Below are 5451 nucleotides of genomic sequence, written 5' to 3'. Positions count from 1 at the left end.
CTGAGGCTCCTCGGCTGAGGCAGTCTTTATTCTCAGTAGCACTTGTCAGGAGACGTCTCATCTCCTGAAATCCAAGGACAATCTCCAGGGGGCAGCCCATGCCAGAGCAGGGAGGAGTTGATCTCTTTCTCTGCGGCACTGGCGAGGCCGTGCCTGGCACACTACATTCATCTGGCACTGGTCAGCAGGGGATGTAGACAAACTGGAGAAGACACCTCAGAGAAGAGCAAAATAGACAAATAATGCCCACGTGCCTGGAAGGCTTGATTAATAGGAGATGAAAAGAACTAAGTCTATCCAGCTTGGCTAAGCAACAAGTAAGAGGGCAGGAGACCAAGAACAGTCTAACAGGAATCTGAATAGACACCCAGGAGGGGGAGGGATATTGAGAGGGATCCAAGGAGGTTAACTAGGAGGAATGGGATGGATTAAGAAAGGGGGAAATCCCTGCAGCGTGCAGTGGGAGGCTGTGGGATCATCGTCCCTCCAGGGTGTGGGACCTTCTTCAATTTGGCCATTTCAAGCTGACTGGGCAGAGCCTGGGACATATATTGAAGGGATGCAGAGCCCTGAAGCATAGACTGAAGAGATCCATCCTGATCTGGCACTGGAAAAAAATGAACTACATCCCTTGCAGGGCTTTTCTGTCTCTGAGGATTCCCAGCACACAGGGGCCTTTCCCAGGCTTGACCCAGTTGAGGTGAAGCTGGTCTGGTCAGAGGTTTCAGTTGCTTTGGTCCAGTGCGGGGGTCATCCCCCAATTTCCTCTAGGTGCCAGTCCTTCATCCCAGGCCTAGTCCAGGTATGAAGGCTTCATGGGCCCATTTCACTGCCAAGGCACCAAGGTCTTTTTGTTCCCCTTAACCAAGGGACTTTGGCCAGTCTGCCAGGGCACGGCCAGGGTTAATATTATCGGAGAATATTTCTATTGAGGTAGAATGCAGAGGTCCCAGTTACAAACACACATGAGGAGACACTGAGGCAGCACTTGGGGCAGGGAGTGTCTAAGAACATCCTGCTGCTCTCTCTGGGTGGGAGTCCCACAGTGCTGGGCCAGGAGTTCGCAGCTCCTGTTCTGCTCCTCCTCTGCCTTAGGTCTCATTAGTGTTCAAATCAGCTCAGAAATATTCCACTTGGATTTCATGCTTAAGTGAGCCTGGTGTAGGCCTAATGCTGTGTTATCCTTTGCTGGGTAGCATGATTCACTCTGCCATTGTTTTTCATTCCTCTCTGGAAAGGACTGTTTCCAAAGCAAAATATAGGGAGTACTTGCTTGTGTTAACTCCCCTGCTCCCCAAAAGGACAGCAACTGGTTCTCCATCTCCATCCTGCAGGCTCTGTCCCCTTCCTGTTTCTCTCTGTTACTTTTAGGACCAAGTCTAATTAGCGCTGCACCCTCTGATTACTACCCTCAGCAATCTCACCTGGGGCAGGAGCGGAGTGTCACTGTAGCTCAGATGGCATGACAGTCTGAGTTCAGCTATAGGGTCTCTGGGAAAAATGTGCTGAGGGGAAGAAGAAGTGGGGCTCTTGGAGTGGGAGAAGAGTTTCTACCTCATCGGTCAATGCTTATCTACACACACAAACAGCCTGGTTCCAGCAGCTCATAATATGTGCAGTGAGTTGTGGGAAGGCAGGTTACAGGAGAGAAGCTAGATGGCTTGGATTTTAACTCAGCTCTCCTACCCCCTGACTTCTATTGTCCAGTTTTATGGTGCAGGACTGAGACTTAAGATCTGTTCTGGTATTAGCAGTGGTATATCAGAACAACAACAGAGCAATGATGAAGTTCTAAGGAACTGACCAGCGTGAACAGCTAATCTGCGTGTCATAGGACCTGTACTGATAACAGCTAAGGGAAGCTCTTCTTTAGCTCATTGGACAAGAAGGCCAGTGCTATTGGAAGAGGAGGCGGCTCAGAGTTTGCTCTCCCTTGTCACCATGAAGTTCCAAGCAGCACACAGACAGCTGTGAAATACTGAGTGGCCATAGATTTGTCATGGGTTCTTACGTCCCATTCCCAGTGCACGTTGCAAGCTCTGCATGTGCACCCCATTACGTGATGGGAGCCTCTCAGTACCAGCACCAGCCTTCTGGTAGGGTCCATATCCTGTGGAATGGGAGGGGAGGCTCATACTCCAAAAGGAGCTGGGGGAGGCACAGTTCTGCAGTGATTCTGCAGGCTGTGGGAAGGGACCCTGAAGATGCCGCAGAAACCGTAATTGCTGATCTGTGCACCGCGGGGCAGTAAGGTAGATTTGATCCCACAGACTCCAGCCCAGGATGGCCAGCTCTAGCCGTATGTGAAACTGTGTTTTTCATTGCTGGGAGGGGCATGCAGGATGGAGCCAGAGCTGAAGCTGTCGTGAAAGAAGCTCATTAAAGTGCAGCATAATAAATAATAATATTAACAGGAGGTGAGGTGCTCCCCACACCCTCCCAGCAGCTGGGAGAGCTGGTGCAGATGAAGGGCAACCCCCTCAGTGCCTTCACTGTGGTGGCACTTTAAAGTTAACCATAGCAACACCAGATTCTTTCCTGGTTGTTTCCAGTTGGGATCAATGGTAGACAGCTATATGAAATAAATTACCAGGAGTGTGCAAGAGAGAGAAAGAGAAGGCGTTGGTGGGGGGAAAGATGAGGGACAGGGAAGAAAAGAGACAGAGTTAGACATAGAGAACTATACAATGAGAGGACAGGGAGGAGGAGGGGAGTGGAGACAGACACACAGAGAGATGGATGAGAGAATCCCCCCCCCCCTTTCAGCAGCTTCTTGCTCAATGGTCTCCCCACCCCCCAGACTTCAACATGCCGCTGTTTGCCTTCCCACGTGTACCAAGCAATGTGACCAAGTCACCTCGCATCCCCAGAAAGATCCACCAGCTCCCTGCATTTTTCAGGATGCTGGTCAAGATTACCTTCCTTGATTTAAAACCCTCCAGAGACTTACTTGCTCTTCATGAACCTCATCTTCTTCTCTGCTCCCCACTCTGTCTGTTCATCCAGGCCCTGCCCTTCTCATCAATCATCTGGAAAAGGGAGTAAACAGTAGGGTTACAAAATTTGCAGAATATACAAAGTTACTCAGTATAATTAGGTCCAAAGCTGACTGCGAAGAGTTACAAGGGATCTCACCAAACTGGGTGACTGGACAACAAAATAGCAGATGAAATTCAGTGTTGATAAATGCAAATAATACACATTGGAAATATAATCCCAACTATACATACAAAATGATGGGGTCTAAATTAGCTGTTACCACTCAAGAAAGAGATCTTGGAGTCATTGTGGCTAGTTCTCTGAAAACATCTGCTCAGCAGCAGTCAGAAAAGCTAACAGAATGTTAGGAACCATTAGGAAAGGGATAGATAATAAGACAGAAAATATCATAATGCCACTATTTATATATCCATGGTATGCATACTCCTTGAATACTGTGTGCAGTTCTGGTCACCCCATCCAAAAAGATATATAAAAATTGGAAAAGGTATGGAGAAGGGCAACAAAAATGATTAGGGGCATGGAACACCTTCTATGCAAGGAGAGAGAAAAAGACTGGGACTGCACAGCTTAAAAAAGAGATGACTAAGGGGGATATGATCGAGGTCTATAAAATCATGAACAGTGTGGAGAAAGTGAACAGGGAAGTGTTATTTATCCCTTCACATAACACAAGAACCAGGGGGTCACCCAATGAAATTAATAGGCAGCAGCTTTAAAACAAAAAACAGGAAGTACTTCACACAATGCACAGGCAACCTGTGGAACTCATCTCCAGGGGATGTTGTGAAGGCCAAAAGTATAACTGGGTTTAAAACAGAATTAGCTAAGCTCATGAAGCATGGGTCCATCTATGGCCAAAATGCAATCTCATGCTGTGGGTGTCTCTAAACCTCCAACTGCCACAAGTTGGGATTGGATGACAGGGGATGGATCACTCAAAATTTTCCTGTTCTGTTCATTCCCTCTGAAGCATCTGACACTAGCCACTGTCAGAAGAGAAGGATACTGGGCTAGATGGCCCATTGGTCTGACCCAGTATGGCTGTTCTTATATTTACTTTGCTCTGACACACACTCCCACATTGTGGGTATGAGCAGCTTCTCCTCTGCAGCTTCTGGAACAGCCTCTTTGTAGCTCTCTGCCTCATGCACTCTCCATCTCATTTGGATCTCTTTCCTCCTGACCAGACCCTCTCTTTCTCAGTTCCATTCTACCATTTCACCCCAGGACCAGGATAGTGGATGCTGGTGCCAGTTTACAGCTGTCTCATGTCCTTGCAGCATTAGTCACGTCCTGGCTGGGAGAGGATTATAATCAGCTGCTGTTGTTGTCAAAAGGGGCCACAGGGTTCTGGGAAAGAATCACCTCTTCCTCTGCTTCAAAAAGGCCTGGATTCTCTGAGGCCCTGATAGCTTTCCCCAGCGCATGATGGATCGGCTCAGCTGGCACCAGTGCTGCTTTGTGAAGGAACTCTTAGGAGAAGCCACAGCAGTGAGCTTGTAATGCTGAGATAGCAGAGTGGTGGAATCCTTACTTCTCCTCTCCTCTCCTCCACTCCCTATGGGATCTGTGCAGAGTCCTCCTGCTTTCATCCTAGCTCTGTCTGCACCATGGCTGCCACTGCTGGTAACCTAAGGATCGTTCCTCTTCCTCTAGCCATATGCTGATGGCTCTGAGTATTTATTGGCAGCCATTAGCCATGTGCCTGCTTCTCCCTATAGGAGCTGGTGCATGTTTTTAGCAGGTCTATGAAACAAGAGGTTGGAGAGGTAAAGATCAGTGCTAACAGCTGGGAAACTATTACCCACTCCCCCACCCTGCCTTCCAGTTACATCGCCCCTCATTCACCCTTGGGCTGGTTTAGCAGGGATGTCAGCCTTCACGGATCCCTGAAGAGCTTGCTTTAATATCTATGCATAGTGTAACAAACCAGCATGAGTACACCTACCGTAACACTTGTGCACCACTGCCTTCTTCTGGATGGAATTGGAATTGTTCAACCTTGTGTCATAAGCCCCATGCTGATGTCATTTAAAGGAGCATCCCTATTAGCTCACATTGAAGGCATCTCTGCTTCTGAAGAATCCAAGCTGGAACCTCAATTAAATGAAGCACAGTAGGGTCTAATAATGTTGTGCAAGTTTCCATAGAAGTGTTAAGCTGGAGAGGCAGCATTGCTCAGAAATCCTACTACAATGGCTGCTCTCCCAGCATGCTCCACAAAAGCAGCCAGCATCAGTCCTCCCTTATGTCAGCAGATCCCTGTGTGCCTCCATTCAGAGGGCGCCACCATTTTGCAGCCCTTTGTGAGCTATGGGATAACAACATGTCCCTCCATCCCCTCCCAAAGCAGAAAGAGATCAGAAACTAACAACCCTGCACAGACCCAGGTGAGGGATCAGACCTACCCTCTCTGTAATCCACCGAGTGTCATGTTCACTGTTCGAC

The 5451-nt window shown here is 48.3% G+C and overlaps 1 long non-coding RNA gene across 1 annotated transcript; it reads right to left on the bottom strand.

The window, feature by feature from the left end:
• Window positions 1–4412, bottom strand: LOC137159646 (uncharacterized). The gene is made up of 3 exons (XR_010921679.1): window positions 4369–4412; window positions 2951–3029; window positions 1–215 (listed from the first exon to the last, which is right to left on the bottom strand). It is a non-coding gene; the product is annotated as an uncharacterized lncRNA (long non-coding RNA).
• Between the last annotated feature and the right edge of the window lie 1039 nt (window positions 4413–5451).

This window comes from Emydura macquarii, unplaced genomic scaffold (assembly GCF_026122565.2).
Source record: "Emydura macquarii macquarii isolate MOO-44397 ecotype Brisbane River unplaced genomic scaffold, CSIRO-AGI_Emac_v2 contig_1876, whole genome shotgun sequence".
Taxonomy (NCBI): Eukaryota; Metazoa; Chordata; order Testudines; family Chelidae; genus Emydura; species Emydura macquarii.
The sequence above is the reverse complement of the archived record's forward strand: the minus strand, read 5'-3'. Positions and strand labels throughout refer to the sequence as shown.